Source organism: Rhinatrema bivittatum, chromosome 12 (assembly GCF_901001135.1).
Source record: "Rhinatrema bivittatum chromosome 12, aRhiBiv1.1, whole genome shotgun sequence".
Lineage (NCBI taxonomy): Eukaryota > Metazoa > Chordata > Amphibia > Gymnophiona > Rhinatrematidae > Rhinatrema > Rhinatrema bivittatum.
This window is the reverse complement of record NC_042626.1, coordinates 33745341-33765232: the sequence shown is the minus strand read 5'-3', so window position 1 is coordinate 33765232 and position 19892 is coordinate 33745341. Positions and strand designations below refer to the sequence as shown.

General features: G+C 42.3%; 1 long non-coding RNA gene across 1 annotated transcript in view; it reads right to left on the bottom strand.

Annotated features, from left to right (window-relative positions):
• Positions 1 to 19892, bottom strand: part of LOC115074608 — a 44422-nt gene that overhangs the window by 19732 nt on the left and 4798 nt on the right. The window contains exons 3-4 of the long non-coding RNA XR_003852297.1: positions 5030 to 5156; positions 585 to 758 (exon numbers count right to left, since the gene is read on the bottom strand). This is a non-coding gene — a long non-coding RNA (uncharacterized LOC115074608). The remainder of the gene's footprint in view (positions 1 to 584; positions 759 to 5029; positions 5157 to 19892) is intronic.

The following is a 19892-nucleotide window of genomic DNA, read 5'->3' as shown; positions in this document are numbered from 1 at the left end:
AAGTTTTGTCCGGTAAACATAAAAAGTTACCAAGACAAACCCTTTGCATATTGACCTCTAAGGAGATAATTTTTAAACATGGTGCTTTGCTTGCAGGCCCATAAGCCTGCAAGTGAATTTTCAATGGCAAACCTCCTGGGGAGTTTCCCTTTAAACATGTGGGGCCAGAGAGTGCTGCTACTATACAGGTGGACTTTCATCTACTTTATAACAGGTGTAAAGCTGGCACCATAAATGAAATCTTTGTGCGTTGCCAACTGGCTCCCCCCTCTCCCTACCCCAGGCCTGGGAGTAAAAGTACCCCCACTATGAGAAAGGGAGCACGACTTGATTTTACCCAGGTCACTGTTTAGTTACTTGGGTAAAAGCTTTCAAAACCTTTCCTCCCCATCAATACATCATCAGCATGATTAGTTGAAGCGATGTTTAGATAATTAATTAATCTGTTGCCTACTCCATCAAATAATGCTTCAGTCAGAGAAAAAGCAGAGATAGCCAAGGTACCAATATATGCACTAGGGCTTCATACTTCTAGGGATTTTCATTCATTGTTTTTTTTTTCTTCGTTTTGTAATTTTACCCACATTTTTTATGCATGAAGGGTGGGCATAGTGTGGTCTCTGCGTCATGCAACAGCTGAGGCTTCTCATTCCATTCACTGTTGCTTTAATGGTTGTTCTTCTCCCCTCCACTTTCATCCTCTGGGGCATCCATGGATGAGGAAGACTGATTTTATCCTGCACGGCACGATTCAACACCTGTATCAAAAGCACAATTAATATATCTTTAAAGGGTCTGGGCTGAATAATTTACAGACCTGGGTTATAAAATCAGCAGATCTCCCTTGAAGTTTATGACACTAATTCTACTCTCCAAATCACCAGGGAGATGCAGAAACATAAAGTCAGTCCCAAACTTCAAGATTTGTGCGAACAATTCTTTAATTCATTATACCGGCAACTCCATTGCTTAGAAGACGCAAAAGTTTATCAACATGGCGTCCCCCGACACGGACCCGTGTTTTGCCAAACGCGGCTGCGTCGGGGGGGGGGACGGACAGTAATTTTTTAGCGGTATTCAAAGCTATAAATGAAACAAAAACAAAAGTAATTTAGATAAATATATAAGGGACCTGGTACACAACAGAGGATCCCATAGTTCTTAGCGATTTCAATATATAATGTAACTATAATATAAAACAAAATATTCTATATTACTTAATCCACGGAGAGGGACAAAGCACAGTGCTTACAGATCACAGCAAACAATATAGAGAAAATCAGGTGTCAGATAAAATGCAAACAGAATAAGAGTTGTGTGGGCCATACATAGATATTATCAAATCCCTATATCTTAGTGGCGTCGGGGATATTTAATTATTCAAAAATTAAATTATCGATAACAACCATTTTGACAAATCATCAAGCTTATATATTTATCTAAATTACTTTTGTTTTTGTTTCATTTATAGCTTTGAATACAGCTAAAAAATTACTGTTCCCCCCCCGACGCAGCCGCGTTTTGCGAAACACGGGTCCGTGTTGGGGGATGCCGTGTTGATATACTTTTGCGTCTTCTAAGCAATGGAGTTGCCGGTATAATGAATTAAAGAATTGTTTGCACAAATCTTGAAGTTTGGGACTGACTTTATGTTTCTGCATCTCCCTGGTGATTTGGATATTATAATTGGAGTGCAGCATTTGCTCCTCTACTGTGTTTGTGGACTAATTCTACTCTGCCATCCGTAACAGTATTGTAACGTAGTAGATGGCGGTAGATAAAGACCAAACTTGGCCATCTGGTCTGCCCTGATGAGATTCCTTGGCTTTGGAGAGATGAGCCTATACATTTTCGATATACAACCCAACAATAATTCCCCTTCCCCCTTGTCTTTAGCTGACCTCTCAACATTTTAGTCACCACTACCCTCTATATCTGTCCCAAGCATGCCCAAAATCTGTAAAAGTATTGGCCTTCACCATGTCTGTTGGTAAGACATATTGGGACTTGTCATCTTCAACTTTGATTCTTTCAAAACCAATATTTACTTTAACAGTCTCCCTTTTATGTCTTATTACTAAGATTTGTAATAATTTCTAAGGGTGATAGGAAAAAAAATTGTTTCCTTTTTTTTATTGTTACGAAGGTGGACCATTTCAGGTCCACCCCTGGATCGTAATTTTTTGTTTAATTCCATTTAATAAAAAAACCCAAAACCCGCCTCAACCCTTTCTGTTTATTAAAATATTCAGCTGACTCCCCCAGGAGTATTTCCCTGGTGGTCTAGCGAGGGGTTCAGGAGTGTCCTCCTGCTTCCGGCCCTGCAACTGCCGTTATTTAAAATGGTGCCAGCCACCTTTGCCCCTATCTTGTGACAGGGGCTACTGGTGCCATTAGGCAGCCCTTATCACATGAAAGGGGCAAAGGGCTGGCTGGTGATTACCCCAATGCTGCTTCATTTTCTTTCCCACTAGGGATCCTCTGTACTTGTCTTATGCTTTTTTTTTTTTTTTTTTTTAATTCTGTTACTATTTTTGTCTCCTACACTTCCTTTGGGAGTGCATTCCCTGCATCCAACATACTTTTTTTTTTAAAGAAATATTTCCTGATGATCCTCCTGAATCTACACCCCCTCCCCCCTGCCGTCAGAGTTTCATATTATGACCTCTTGTTCTAGAGCATACGTTCCAGTATTTAATGATGTTACTACATGGAGGTGACATGAAAATTCTTTGGTCAACACACTTCTAGCCTGTAGAAGATGATCTGATCCAATAGATATCTAGATTTGGTGAGAGATTTCTAGCCTGCTCCAATATTTCCCTACCTGTAAATTGATGCGCAGAGAGAAGGAAACATACTATGATTGATTGATTGATTTATTTAATGAGTCTTTTATACCGATATTCATAGAGACATCATATCGGTTTACAGTGAAACTATAGAATGGAAATTACAAAAAAACAGGTAGAGGAGAGGGGAGGGGAGGGAATTGCCTTGATCACAGATAAGGACCATAAAGCCCATTTAGTTTGCTCAATTTGCTTTCTTGTGCAAAGGCCAATAACCAAAATTGATCTTGGGACTTTCCCCATTGTTTGTTGTGGCTAAGGATCCTCTATGCTTATTCTGTGATCATTTTAGCCTCCACCCCTTCCAGGTATTTACCACGTTTTCGGTGAAGAAATGCAATATTTTCCAAGAGGCCAATATTCAAAGACATTTAGCTGGTTAACTTATTTGCTTTTCATGTACTTCGAAGCAGATTACATTTAGGTATTTCCCTATCCCTGGTGGGCTCACAATCTAAGCTTATACCTGAAGCAATAGAGGGTGAAATGACTTGCCCAAGGTCACAAGGAATAGCAGCGGGACATGAACCTTGGCTACCATGTTCACAGCCCACTGTTTTAACTGCTAGGCTACTCTTCCACTCACCTATTTGGCTAGATGATGAGTTTGAATATTCCCCCTTGAATATCTGGCTAAACTTTATCTGGAAGTGTCATTATTTGGCTAAGATTTATTTGGGAGCATTCCGGGGTATGAACGTGTTAGTCCAATTACTTATCCAGCTAACTCCATTATTTAAGTTATTTCTAGACGTGCTTGAGAGCAGTTATTCATGTTCCCAATTAACTTTAGCCTTAACTGCTATACTCAAAAGAATATAGCTGGTTAAGGGCTCTCTACATTAATGGTGGGGGTGGAAGGGAAATAGAACCAAAAGGTTACTAAGAGCCAAGAGAAACAGATAAGTATGAGAAAAAAAAAGTGCGAAGCTTGCTGGGCAGACTGGATGGGCCGTTTGGTCTTCTTCTGCTGTCATTTCTATGTTTCTATATAAGGGCCGAGCTGCAGGTTAAAAAAAGAAAAGGTTGCAAGCCTAGTGGCTCTATCACTGTGTCCCCCCCCCCCCGACAGAGCTAGAAATACATGGCCCTGCCTGCACCTGTACCCCCCCAAAATTCATCTTAAGAAAAGCATAGTATAAAGGGTCAATGCCAGCCTCACTCTGCCCACTTCCCAGTCCTGCAAAAATTCTGCCAAAACGTGCCTTCCCGGGCCTCTCTTCCCTCCATCCCTCCCCCCCCCCAACCCTAACTCTCCCACCCTCCCCATACCTTGTGGAAGCAGCTTACTGTGAACCTGACTCAGCGATTCCAGCATTGCTAGAGGAGCCAATCCGGAAGCAACCACTGGAATCGCTGCCAACACTATCCAGGCTGACGTGAAAAAATGTAAATGTATGGGCAGGGTGGGAGGAGGCGGCTGGCACTGCCTCTTTAAACTATGTTTTTTTGAAAGATAACCTTTCAGTGTTTTTTGGTGGGGGAATGCAGGCATGGTCTGTCAGGGCCATGTATTTCTAGCTCAGATGGGAGAAGGCAGTCTAGGACACTAGGCCTCTGACTCTTGTTTTTTTTTTTTATTTTAACTTGCAGCTAGGTACTTAATTCTTATATATTTTTGAATATAGCCACTTAAGGATAAAGTTATCCAGATTGCACCGAGCTGAATAACTTTAAACCTAACCAGCAATATTCAAAATATATTATAACCCGTTAGGCTAAACATTACCCAGCTACAGGTAGCTACAGGTAGCTGGGTAACTTTAATTGGGGATATTCAGTGAGGTGTTTATCTTATTGAATAACTGCTCACTGGAAAAAGGAATCTTGACCTCTACTGCCAAGACCAACCCCTTTGAGTCACATATCATGACCTTTTATTCTAGACCTTCATTTCCACTGAATAGCTTTGCTTCTGGTGCATTATTTAGTTTTGAGATATTTGAACATGCCTATGTCTCTAGAAAAGATGGTTCTGTTCAGATTTAATCTAATATACCTCTACTCTTAGTACCATTTAGCTATCCATTAGAGCTGTGCATTCATTGGAAACCCTAAAGAACAGTATGGTGCTTAAAACCAACATCCAAAACACTGTGAGGAGTTCCTTTAAAAGTGAAGAGTCTAGCAAATAATACAGTTCCGTCAGAGGGAATGAATTACTATCACTGACATACTGTGTAAACTGTTTGCGACGTTGGCTTTCAGAAGCGCCATGTCATTTACTCCGATGCACCGCCCTGTTTTTTACGGGTTGCTGTTGGTGTGCCTCTGCAGTCCTCCAGGTTTCCTCTGATCATTCGTCTGAAAAAGACACAGACAACGTCACCAACATCGTCTATGACGTTTCATGTTATTTTCAAAAGAAAAAAAAATGATCGAAAAACTCACAAAACTTCATGTTTCGCCTTTAATCATTTTTAGTGCCCACTAGTCGGAATAATATTCGCAAAAATACCGCGCACTATTTCCAAAACCTAAAAAAATGAAAACTGATTGGGGACGACCTAAAGGAGACAGAAATGTTCCCCTCCCCCTAAATGACCCCACATGAAGTCTTTTGGCCTGCACACCCTTAATAGCCATAGCGTCCTATCCAACCTGCTTTTATTATGGGATCACACAGCTTCTTTGGGGGATCACGTGGCCCATATGTGCTGCTGAAGCTTTACCCAGCCTCTCTTGATTCAAGGTCTGAAGACAGGAGAAATGCGTATATGTCCCATCTGATTAAAATGTTAGAAGTCTGCGCAGAGTCTGTATAAGCTAAGCAGCTTCTAGTCTAGCACTACTAAATTAATTAATTGTGTTTTGCTGACTGCAGTATGCATTGCAGTGGAAAGCTGACTGTGAACTCACTTATAAATACAGAGCCACATGGTGATCTTTAAATCCAAATGATCTTGTGTTTGGTTCAGAGATTAAGGCAATGGCAACCTGACCGGCTAGGCAAGGCACCAAGACGGGAAGAGAACTTAATAGAAAGTGTGAGAAAGAAAAGGAAGGAGACATAAAAAAAAAAAAAAGATAGAGAGACAGAGAAAGTGATCACAAATAAAAAAAAGAGAAGGATTCAAGAGTTTTAAGGTTTTTATAACCTGGCATGTTAGAGTACAGTACAGTTAACCAAACAGACAAATACAGCAAGTGCACTGGAGGGACACAAGAGAAATCAGAGGGAAGGGGACAACAAGAAAATTGAAACAGGGTTAATAATAATAAAAATTAGAGAGACCAGTTAAAAAACAAAACTCAAAATACAAGGGCAAGCCTGGCACCGTGCATTGGTGCTGGAAGACCTGTGTGTTTTTGTTTTTAGGGTGCATTAAATCCCATTTAGTGTGGACTAAAAAAATTAGACGGTAACTTTCAGATGGGGGCACGTGTACGTGTGTGCCCAGAGATGCGTGTGTGCTATAAAATAGCCTAGGCAAGTGAATGTGTGCCCCTAATCGTGCAAGTGGGGACGCACAGCCAAGCAAAGTCGGATTTGAGCTGTGCAAATGGGGGAATTTTATAACCAAGGGCCCATCCTCACCAAGACTAGTTTCATCAGTTCCTCCACCAGTTTGCCCAGTTTACAGCTACGTCCTTCAGACCCCCCCCCCCCCCCCCCCGGTTCTTTAAACTGCACTCTTCCTAGTTACCCCTTAAACCCCTCCCCCCCCCCCCCCGTGATGCCTGTATTTTTTTTTTAACTCACATCTTCTCCATAGTGGAAGTAAACTTTTATGTGGCGCTGGACCTGGGCGCACACGCAAGGGTATAGGTACTTGCATGCCCATCTCTTGGCCATGCCCTGCCCACTCCACACCTCTTCTTCTTTTCCCTCCGAGGTGAGATGCACGCGCATCCTCCCACCTTATAGAACCGGGTGGGCACGGGCGTGCGCTAGCTGCGCGCCCATCTCCCGATTTCTGGCATGCGCGTCTCTTTTTTAAAATGCACTTCTTGGCGTGCACTAAAAAAAGGGTACGTGACGTGTTAATGAAAAGGAAACGAACGGCGATACCTCTCTAATGCGTTGGGAAGGGTGGGGGGTATGGAATGGAAGAAAAATCCCTGGCTGGTGGCAAGTGAAGACTCACAGGGCCATAGCCCAGAAGAGCCTGGTTCTGATTGAACTGGAAGCCAAAAGGAGCAGAAGGAAATTGCTGTGCCAAAGGGGGGGGGGGGGGGGGGGGAGAGGAAAAAAAAGGAAAAGGCAGAAAGAAAGAGAGTGAGAGAGAAAGGAAAAGATTCCTCCCTGGATGGTGAAATCTTTCGACCACTCAGCTGTGCAGAGGGCACATGCCATTAACTCATCAGACTGAGTCAGCAGGATTGAGATTCCTGACGCATCTCTGGGATGAGCAAATACGCACAAGGAAGGTTTGCTGAGGTGGCAAAAATATGGTGCATGTAAACAAACTCGGAATATGAACCTGGAGAGGCTGCCTGTTGTTTTCATTCATGCAGACATTCAGTCCGCAGCTGCAGGAGCCAGCTGGTCACCTGGGCAGAGGAAGGGGCTTGTGTGGGCACCAGGTACCACAGAAAACTGGGTTGCAGTGGTCCAGTGAGCAGCAGGGTGTGAAAAGAGGCCAGAGATGCTGCTTGCAGTCTGGAAGAGAAAGCGGGCAAAATCATCCAGACATAAAGGCTGGGGGGAAAAATTAATCAAAAGTGGCTTTTTAAGTGAGAGATGCAGGACGGACTGTTGGGGGAGAGGGGCCAACAGAAAACAGGATGAACAAAAGAGTGGCCGCCGCTGCCGTGATGACTCTCTTCCACAGGGTATGAATGCCGGGTTCACGCACACGTGTGTGCACTGGATGCATGCAAACATGGACCCTTCCTTGCACACTGACAGTAGCTGAATACATATGTATGTGTATATATATATATATATATATAATATATAACTCTGAAATCATAAATATACGCATTCAGTCCTCCCTCTGGGGAGATATGGCCTATAGTGGTTACATCATTGACTTCTGAGTCAGAAGAAATCTCAGCATTGTCTTCTATGCTTTCCTTTGTCACTGACTCTGCATCTGGCTTTAGGGGAGTCATTCTAGCTCTTAGTGCCTTCTCCACTTCTCCTTTTGACATTTTCATGTAGGGCAGATGTTGGCTTCTAGGACATCCCACCCAGCGATGCCTGGTTGTGCATTTCTGAAATATTATAGGTCTATAGTCAAAGGGGTTTGTTGGGTAACTTTTCAATAACCTGGACAAACTGTGTGGTTTAAACTTCTGCCCCGCTCTAACCAGATAAATATTACCCAGGTAAATCATTACCTAGATAAAATTTACCTGGATAAGTTGGAGGCATTCCAGGAGTCTGTCTGGGGCGGAGATAAGTTAGCTGGATAACTTCTCCTACAAATTCTGATATTCAGAGTTAGCCAGATAAGTTATCTGGCTAAGTCTGCATGTGCCCTATCTGGGAATATGTGCTTGGATAATTTTAACCTTAACCAGCTATATTCAAAATGTACAAAAAAAAAAAACAAAAAACAAAAAAAGTCTTCCTACCCCACCCCCAAATCTGTAGAGCATAGTGCCTGGCAGGTCTCCCTCCCACCCCCCCCCCCCCCAAGCCCACCAAAAGGATTACCGTATATTGTGGGCCTTATTGACCTAAGAAACCTCTCGGCCCTCTCCCAAGTTGCAAACAATATGGGGGCTGCAGACCTCTCCTAACCCCCCCACCTGCAAGCTCTGCCCCAAACTTCCACCCCCAACCTGCACCCACCAGAACCCTCATGGCTGCCGGGAACATGGTACATTTGTACCATTCCTGGTAGCATCCAGTATTGCTTTGACGGTGAAATAAACCACGCTCAAGAGTAGTAACTGCGGCTCCATGCAGTTACCCCCAAGCCTTATGATAAGGGTAGTAATATTTTAATCAATCAAAACCAAGCAACTGCCAAACCCATAAATTACTGCTGGCAACATTTTTACTGGGTGAGCAGCCTTCTTGATAATTCAGACAATGCTGCTTGACGTTCTTTGCTTTGGGAATTGACTATAGAAGCCCTCCTGTGCTTTTTCCCTTATGTCTGCATTTCAGTACCCCTGACCATAAAAGTCTGGGCCCATGTTATTGTTGGCTGTATCCAGTTCCATTTTACCCCTCCCCCACCATCAAAGCGAGGAACAATGTTGCATCAGTGCTCTTGACTTAGGGTTCTAATCCCCATGCCTTCTGTTAAGGGTAGTAACTGCCACTCCATGTAGGTTTCCCACATGCACCCTCTTCTTCATTTCCATCCTCGACCCTTTAGGGATCCACAGTATTTATCCCATGCCCCTTTGAATTTGTTTTCAGGGATATATTGAACAGGTCTTTCAGCGGACCTGCCCAGCACATGTCTGAGCTCCCTCGGTATCCTGGGATGTACCTCATCCGGCCCCATGGTCTTATCCACTTTCAGTTTTCCTAGCTCTTCCCATACATTCTCTTCGTCTACTCCACCCCCATCTTCAGTCTTGTCAACCACCGATGGTCCTTCTCCAGGGTCCTCTTTAGTGAACACCGAACTGACGTATTTGTTTACTATTTCAGCCATTTCTTATCTCTCTCTTCACATTGCTCCTCATCACCTTTCACTTTCAGTATACGACTTTGGACCTTCCTTCTTTCTCTGATATATCTGAAAAATGTTTTGTCACCTCGCTTTACCTCTTTGGCAAACCTTCAGAGTATGTAACATAAGGTGAAAGCCACTGGTTAAATCAGGATACGTAGGCTTACACAGCTAGGTTTCATTAGTTGCAAGAAGCAGGGAAAATTAAACATAATAGCTCTTCAACAGTTATATACACCTTCCCCTTGGTTAGGGGAACAATTTACAAAATCTTCCCCACTCTCCAACAGATCAAAGTGCACTCACTTGAACTACTGTTGCTCTCCTTACTCGGTAGACCATGGTTCACACAGTCCTAACATAAGATATACCGCATTAAATGTTTCAGCACTTACTAACTGGATCCATAGGAATTGTCGCCATTCTCAATAGAAACTGAACAACCTTTCAAATGTCTCTTCTTGACACTCATTCAAGCAATAACAGGGGACTTTCCCTGGTGTCCCTGCTCTCACCCTTCTGAGGCTCCTTTAATTCCTTCACACCGACTGTGGGATCTCCTGACCCTCCTCCAGCTCCGGGACTCGGGTTGGCTCCCTTTCAGGAGAAACACTTCCCCATATCTCAGGCCTTTCCCCTTAAGGGCGAAAGCCCCCTCTGGCAAACCACCCCTCCCTAGATGGGTGCTCTCCAACTCCTCGCCAAAATCCTAAACCAGCATTTTATAGTGGAAGAACACTATGGGACTTCTCTCCTCATACCTGAACTGTCCCATAAAAATCCATTATTTATTTTATTTTACTTGAAAAATGTTATACCACAATCTTGCCACACTCTATTCAAAGCGATTTACAACATCTATCATACAGCTTACATAAATAAATACAATAGCTTAAAAAACTAAATCATTAAAAAAAAAATCATGTAAAAATATTCTTAATAAGGTTTTCAAATTGTTCCTAAAACACTTGTAATTTGTAATTATACATATCTGTGAGAATGCATGTGTCTCTTGTGCTCTTGGCACCATTAAAAACCATTGATTTGTGGAACGCAGACTATAATCAAAGGCAATATGCTTGCACGACATTTGTTTTCAATATGTGGGACATTCCCCTTATAAAATCCGATGTACCAAAGTCAGGATTTTAAATTGGACTCAGAATTCATCTGGAAGCCAATGCAGCTCATTCAGAACCAGTGTTATACGGGCCGACAACGTGCAACCTGTCATCCATGCTGCAGCATTCATTAGCATCTGTAGTGCTTTCAGATAGCACTTAGGAAGACCCACATTAAGCCCACTGCAATAATCTAAGCACAATAATACAAACGCCTGCATTACAGTTTTGAAATCATTTTTATTCAATATAATATTTCAGTCATCTAGTTTTTCTTAGTTTAAAAAATCCTTTCTTTACTACTGCTTGCAATTGCATACGTATAGAAACCTCTGAGTCTAAAAGGACTGCTAAATCGTTGACAGATTCTGCTGCCTTCACGCTATACACTCCTACCTATATTGATGGTTGCATTGTTTTCACTCCTCATGCAATCAACTCTTCCCACATACACAGTGCAAATGCATAGTGTAAATTTATCAGAAAGGCTAAATACCACTTTTCATCCTATCCACTGAATAATGATCGACAGCTTCTGTTCTCCTGTAGTATAACCGCCTACTTGTAAAGATCCATTGCTAAATTCTCTGGCCTGCAGGAGGCACTGTGAGCTGCTTGGACTCCCAACCCAGTTCTCCCAACCCAGTGCCTCTTGCTTCCCCCTGGTGGTCATCTTGTTTTCTGTAGGCAATAATCATCTGTCAGTTGCCAGATCTTGGTCCTACCTTCTGGTCCTAATACTCTGATTCCGTTCCTGAAACCAGAACACTTTATCTGCAGATTCCACAGTCAGCACTCTTATCTATTATCCTTCTTGGGTTCCTGGATTCCTGGTCTGTTCCAGCTTCTCGTCTGTTCCAGGTGTCTCAATGCTTGTTCGTATTGTGGGGGTGGGGGTGGGGGTGGGGGGCTTGCTGGCCACCCTCTTTTTTAGCACATTTTTAGTTGTTTTAGTTTTATTTGTATTTTATTTTTACTTTTAATCTGTTATTTACATGTTTTATATTTTATATTTTGTGATTTAATTATGTTATTACTGTAAACCGATATGATTGTAATCAGAATATCGGTATACAAAACAAATAAATATTTATTTAAAATTATTTATATACCATCTAGCAATAAAAATATTGATCAAAACGGTTTACAATATGCAAAACAAACAAATTAAAACAGAAGGAGAAAAATCAATAAAATAAATAAACAAAGGGAAGGTGGCTGGCATAGGTAGAGGACCTTCTACTGTCAGCAGCCTGAATTTGACTCTCTGGACATTAGGCCATTCATTTCTGGGGCAATCCATGGATGAAAACCATCACAACATCTCCTCCCAAAATTAGCATCAGAAGCTAAGCAGAGCCCCTGGGGATGTCCCTATCCAGAATCCTTTGTGTGGAACCTTCTGTGACACAGGGCCCATCTGGTGGCCCTGCCACATTTTGTACCCAGATAACTTTTGCTGAGTATATTCAGCAGGAGACTTGTCACACTGAATATCTGTGACAAGTTATTCAGCCAGCGTTAGCTAGAAAACATGTCTACTCTCCCGCTTATTAAATATGGACCTCTAAGCATGTTGCCAACCTGTTTGACAGACAGGCACCATGAGAAGCTATTACTCTAGCAACTGTACAAAAGAAACCATTCACGCATAGTCAGGATATATAGTTCATGGCAGACATACAGGAACACATACAGTCTTGCACACCCAAGTGAATGTGTATGCAATCACATAAAAACTGAACTAGCCTGTAGTCTTGGGCTCAGATGGTTGACATGGCTCCCCAAAGGGCGGTTAATGTGAACTTGAGAAATAAGCCTGGTTAGTGCTTGGAGAAGAAACTAATAAAATAAGGGGAAAGTTCTCCTGAGGAGTAGTCAGAATGGATGATGAGGTCAATTCTTTATGATGAGTAAAGCAATTGATTCCTGAATAAGAGGAGAGGATGGGGGATGAGACTGGTACTGCTTTGCGTCTGCTGAGAAAGTACAGTTTCCTATGGCAAAGAGCATCTTAACTTCAACCAAAATTATATGCGATATCCATCACCAGAGAAGTACTAAAATACAAATTCTTTTTCTAAATATTGAAATGGAAAATCTGTAAGGTTCATTGAGTCTGGAAAGATTTATTCCTGGCACAATGCCATAGACTACAGTTGATCTCTGGCTTTCCCTTCCCTTCTTCACAACCAGGGATCCTGTATGCTTATCCCATTCCTTCTTAAATTCTGCTGCTTTCTTTTTTTTTTTTTTGCGCCTCCATCACCTCCACTGGGAGGCTGTTTCCTGCAAGCTGAAATGCGAAGTAATTATCTACCAGCAAGAGTGTGGGCTCTCAGAGGACCACAGACTCTCTCATCCCTTAGACCTGCAGGACTTTTGGTTTTTTTGGGTATTTATTGTACCTCTCTGTTTACCCAGCAGTGATACTGCCATTGCCGTAAGAACACAAGAAATGCCATACTAGTTCGGACCAATGGCCCAACTTCCTGTCTCCACCAGCAGCTAATCAGGGTCATTTAAAAGCGGTACCCCAAAAAAGAAAAGAAACATATCAAGGTTTAGGACAATGGGACTATATTTGATGAGACTGGCCATCTTTTTGCACAAGTCATGGACTACCGATGTTTAGTTTATGCACAGTTGTCTTTTTATACACACACACACACACACACACATGTATATATAAAATTAGATTTAAATGGATGCCCTCCTTCTCTCTTCGTTCCCTGGATCACCACTAATTTGTCATATGCTGCACTCCTGTCAAAGTCTGTTAGTGGAAAATGTTTTTTTTTCCTCACCTTCTTGCAAGAGAACCAAGTAAATTACCCAGTTGCATGATGGGAGAGAGACTTAAGGATGCTCATCTTTATAAATATGAAGAGTTGAAGTTTTTTTTCTCCAGAGGAGTAAGACTTTAATGTTGAGCTGTTTAAAGCTCCCTTTCACAGCAGGTTTTAACAGCTTGTTGCATGAAATCATTCACTTGAATGGCTCTCAACCTAAGCCCAAGCTGTGCCGGCCAATCCAATTCATCTCAGCCTCCTCCCCCAACGCTCCCCCGCTCCCCCTCCCCCCCCCCCCTCCAAACACGGCTCCATCGATTTTTCTCTGCATCCTGGAAGCATCTATTTCATTATGTGGCAGAACTTAAAGAATTTATTCACAGAAGAAAGAAGAAGGGAGCCTGTTGAGTTTACAGTTGAACTGCAAATAAACATTAAAGCAGCCTGTGATGATAACAGAATGAATTCTGTCTGTAGGGAAAGGTGGGAGAGGAGGCACGAAAAGAGAGGAGGAATGGGGCAGGAGTCCGAAAGCAAAGAAGAAAAGGCAGGCGACAACTACAGGGGAGAAATTGGGAGCAGGAGAAGAGAGAAAAGGGGGGGGGGGGGCGACAGGAGAAGGAGGCAGCAAGGCAGGAGGGGAAAGAATGAACAGGACAGAGATGGAAGGACAGAAGGACCTGAGGTAGATGGGCAGAAGGACAGAGAAGCTCCTAAAAGCAGCAGCAGGGCAATACAAGAAAGCAGACTGTGTGTGCCACAGCCTGCCACAATGATAACCTAACCAGGGAGAATTCATGCAACTATATATTTATTGTTAATGTTACACATTTTTCATCATATTTTAAAAATAAATAACTCTGGTACCACGGATCTTATTAAAATACAAAAGCAGATTAGGATCCACACTCCTCTCTCTCTCTTGCCCCGTTTTGGTCATTAACCATGTGTTTGTTTCCCTGGAGAAGAGCCCATGAAAATGTAAAACAGGTGTAAACGACTATTCATGTTAAGCTGCTCAGTTAATCTGTGAGTGATGTTTTATTCAGAGGTGTTAAATGAAGATAGCAGGGGGGTTGGGCACCCTCTCCCTCCCCCCAAGCCACCATTCATGGCATTCAGGTGCCTCAAAGAGAGAAATCAATGACAGCCTGCATGGGAACTTGTACTGATCGAAGCCAAATGGATCGAGCAGGATACATACAATGAAGTTTTTGTAAGCTCTTTGGGGAAGGGGCTGCCCTTCTGTACTCACTGTTAGGGTTGCCAGTTGGCTTCATTCCTCCCCCTTCCCCTGACCCCAATAGAATGATCCATTTCTGGTGTTATCACATTGTATGCATGGAACTGCAGTTAAGGGTTTCCTTAAGACAAGCAGGATTACTATTCCATGCCCGCCACGGGGTAAAACCAGGATTGGAACATGGAAAAGAAAAATGGACTCTGCAAATAATCCTAGATCACTGCAGCTATTTAAACTGGCAGCTGCTCCGCATGTGTTCTGCATCTGGATAGAGCTGACCAATGGCAAACGCACTCCTAATAACATGGGGGTCACAATTTCCTCATTCCTTCTCTGCTGTTTGCGAGAGAGCTTTCAGCACTGAATTTTGCTGTCACCCTAACTTCTTGTCATGAGAAGAATCCTCTCTAGTCCATGTCATATTAGCAGTCTATCAAAGTCCCCTTTGCCCTGTGCGTTTGTCTTACATGTATTGTAAGCTCTACCGAGAAGGGACTCTCTCTCATTTGTGTGTGTTTTTTTTTAGTGCTGTGCATGTTGAGTAGTGCCATAGAAGTGATATGATGTAGTAGTAGTAGTAGTAGTAGTAGTAGTAGTAGTGGTGGTGATGCTGCTACTGCTGACTATTTATTTATTTAATAAAATTAATTTATGAACCACTTTACTGGTTTTATAATAAAATGGTCACAAATTTCATCTGTGGCTTTGCATACGTCTATAAAGATCGAGCCATGATATTTGGCACACAAAGTCTGTGATTGTGCAGTCTGATACAGCTCTGTGGCACCTTTTGTGTGCTCCTTGGAGGCACTGAGATTTTGTGAATTTATCTCAAAACTACTGCTTGGTTTTACAACAGTGTGCCGGTCATCTTGAACACATAAATCAGTCAGGAAAAGAAAAGAGATCAAAAAATCAAGTATTCATTTCTGATATGCTTCAGAGATATGGCTGAAAAATGATGTTAAAAGTGCGGAAATGTTCCACGAGTAGGTTTGCAAGGAGCAAACACTCTGGTTTACATACTTTCAGTCTTCTTTTTAGTATGTTTCAACAATTTGAAAAACACTATTAATCTCAGGGTGGCCATCTATCACAGGAGCTATCCAGACCATGGTGCTGAACAGTCAGGAAACATATTTTAACAAAAATCCTGAGGTTTATTGGTCATTCTTGGAGGTTTATTTATTCATTTTTAGCTTTCACTGCTACTCATTACTGGCTTTGAATTCTTTCCCTGAGCCATGATTGGCATCTATTAGGTTACCTTCCCCCTAAACCAATCTGCTTTCTCCTTCCTTCCATTGTCATCTGGCCATCACATGAACAGTTTTGGCAGTGAGGCATGGACGGTGATTGCTTACATAGCCTAATACAAGTGGCCTTTAGACTGACCCTCATGGTGTTGCTACAATGTCATAGCAAGGATCCCCACCCTCCCAGGAGCTCTGAACACTGTCCAAATGGTGTACCAAGTACCAATTGGCCTATGGAGCAGAAGCTGGGTCTGGCATTGAACCTGGGTTTCCTGCTTTGCTGCTGGGCATCAAACTGTTCCCCACTTTTCTCTCTCTTTATTTAGTAAGATTTTTAAGGCATACATCTAAGAAATAAGAGGAAGACCCTCAACAACATACAAAGAAAACAGGATTTCCATAAGGAAACAACTAAAAAGAATAAATTGAGTTACAAACTGTAAAATCAACATAAACGTGACAGCTGAGATTTCCCAACCATATACAATAAAGCACACAAAACAAATAATTAAGAATCTTCTAAATATTCATGATATGGACCCCAGATATGGACATATTTTGCATGTTCATTCTCGACGTCAAAGCGTGACAACTCAATGTCAGCAATGTTTTTAATCTGTGACCTTCAATATTCAGTGTTAGGGCTGGGCTTCCAAAAGGTGGCCACAGTGAACCTAACTGCCAAAGGCAGCTGTCCCACCAATGCTTTATTTTTAACTGGTATCAATGAATTATTCCAATGGCCCAGTAACCCCAATTCAGGAGTCACCTGAACAGGGACCCCTAGAATATCAGCAACTTCCTGGGTGACTTGCTTTCAGAAATTATGGATCACTGGACAGTACCACATGTGAATATAAGAACCCATCTGACCACACCCTGTCCAGCATAGAACGCCATCATTTGGAAAACATTTAGAATAAAAGATAGGGGTACAATAGTTAAACTGTTGAATAGAACCTATCAGTTCAGTGCTTTAAGCACAGATAGAAATGTGATGTGCTAAATTCCATATACGCTTCCAGGCTTTATGATCAAGCATTAAATTTAAATCAGTATTCCATGCAGCTACTATAAATTGCAGCATTTTTTCCCCATATTTACCAAGAAGAATGCCTTTATATATGAGGGAGATGCCCTTCTCATAGGCATCGGGATCACTCATAAATGTTTCTAGCCCATCAAGTTCACGCAGCGCCTTAGCCAAATCAAATTTACTCTCTAACACTCCCCTTAATTGAAGATAGGAAGCATAAGAATGGGGAGGTAAGTCATGTTCATCACAAAGAGAATGATGTGTAGCAAACCCCTCTTCATCCCATAGTTGGACAACAGACAAGGCCGTTATCCCTCCAGTCCTTAATGACTGACGAAAATGTACAGGCTGAAAGATTAGGATTTTCATGTATAGGAGCAATGAAGGAGACATCTTCATCCATTCACCATAAAACATAAGTACTTGATGCCATATTTGAATAGTATGAGCTATCATGGGGCTTTTCCTACAGACTCTTCTACTCTTGGGAGAGTCTCGTGGCAAAAAGTGCAATACTCCTAAGTGAACCACTTCAGCCTGAAACTTTTCCAGGTGCAGCCAGGACTCCTCTCGGACCCCCGACCAGGCATTCATAAAGATAAGTCTAGCTGCCCAATAGTATATCCAAAGGTGAGACAGAGCCATGCTGCCCTGCAACTTGGGCAACCAGAGACATCTCAGTCCTATCCGGGCTGGTTTACCTTGCCAAATAAATGTCCAATGTTTGCAATTCCTGCCTACATTTATCCAGGGCTGCAAGAGTTCAACGTGACCCAGCACACTTGTGCTGGAGCTCTAGGTCTCGAATCTCAGCTAGCAACATAGATTCCTTCTTCGTTCTTTCCCATTGAATATGACTGGCCAAACTAATGAGTTTACTCCTAAAAAACGGCTTTAAATGTTTCCCATCTCAATATGGACATGTGATCTTCTTCAGGGTTATGGAGATCAAATTCTGCTACAGCTGCTTTAATGAGATCAGGGAAGTGCCTATCTCCTAGAAGAGAGGTATTACGTCTCCAGGTATAAGGCTTAAAGGAAGCAGGTTCCAAAGTTAAGCAAAGCTCCACTGGGTAATGATCAGAAATACTGCAGGACAGTATTGCACTACTATCCAATTTAGACAACAAATTTGGAGTGCATACTAAAACATCTATCCTGCTATATGACCCATGCCTGAGTGAATAACATGTATAATCTTTTTCTCTAGGATGCAAATGCCACCAGGCACCTGTAAGTTGAAACATAGTGACTAGATCCTAGAATCCTAGATTAGAGGAATGTGAGAGCGAGATTGAGTCCTATCAACCAATGGGACAGGACTAAGATTCCAGTCCCTGCCCACTCATAAATACTCAAACCCAAATGTTGCTATTTTATCTGTAAGGGTATAAAAGAACTCCAATTGATCATTATTGGGAGCATATACATTCACTAATATAATCGGAACAGAGTGTAATAAACTCTCTATTATAATAAATCTGCCATCTGCTAACGAACGGCAAACAACCAAGGGCAAATTTTTATGAATAAGTATACATACCCCTCTATTCTTAGAATTATACAAAGAGTAATAAAGTTACCCTACCCAGCTGACCCGCAGTTTTTCATTTTCTAAGTCTGTCAGATGGGTCCCCTTTAGCATCAGAATTTGAGCCTTACAGCGACTAGCCAAATTAAGAATAAGTTTGTGTTTAACTGGAGAAGAGACTTTCTGACATTCAGAGAAAGACAGCGAACTGTCATAACTCTATAAAATGAACATGCATTTGAAAATAATTTTTGCAAGTGCTCAGCTCCTGGGCTAGGGTCCCAAAAAACACTGGCCATGACTGAATATTGCAACTCATGTAACAAGGAAAAATAGTGAGAATATAATGTTCAAGCTGTCAACACTTACGCAGCTTTAATTATGTATAGCAAAGAAATTAAACTGTGGAATTTGTTGCCAGGGGATGTGGTTACTGCAGTTAGTGTAGCTGGGTTTAAAAAAGGTTTGGATAAGTTCTTGGAGGAGAAGTCCATTAACTACTATTAATCAAGTTGACTTAGAAAATAGCCACTACTATTACTGGCATCAGTAGCATGGGATCTACTCAGTGTTGGGGTATTTGCCAGGTACTTGTAGCCTGGATTGGCCACTGTTGGAGACAGGATGCTGGGCTTGATGGACCCTTGGTCTGACCCAGTATGGCATGCTCTTATGTTCTTATGTATGCCATTTCACCCTCCACCTCCAATGGACTAAAAATTCATTTAAAACTAGTCTCATCCACCTCCCATCCCAACTCCCCTTCTGAACCAACAACCAATCCCACCCCCATCTCCCCAAGGGGCCTCATAACAAACATGGCCCCTCACCAAACCAGAATTTCCCAACCAGCCACAACAATCCCCATCCACACAACCCTCAATCCCTAGACCCTAGACCTCATAGCCCCTCGGTAGGAAATAAATTGGGACCAAGAAGACAGTCCACCCACCTCTTCAACCCCTACCCCTGGTAAGCCTACCCTACCTTCTAAACCCACCCCACATTTTATCCCTGGAACAAAAGTATGTAAAAGAATATACATCGCAACAATTGCCAACCACCGTGCCAGGTACGTAAATACAACAGAGCTATCATATTGATTAAAACCACATTAGAGCTCAAAATACAGCAAAACAGTTGATAAAAGTAAATTAGTATGTCGGCGAGGGACTACTCATGCATCCCCTCAGTCATAATCACAACATGTAAAGAAGGGGAACACCGATGCATTAAAAGGATTTCCCTGCTGCCGTCTGGAAGAAGTTCCCAACACATCCCAAGACACTGAAGCACGTCGATATTTAGAGCTTCCGTATAGCAGGCGAAAAGAAGGAAAAAAAGAAATAGAAATAGGGCTGCGCTACAGGGGGAGAAGTAAGCCCAAGCGTACCCCTCACAGTGCCGGTGCACCGTAAGATGAAAGGGCAAACCCACAGAGTAATCATCACTAACCATCCTCTCGGCGCAAGTGGCTCCC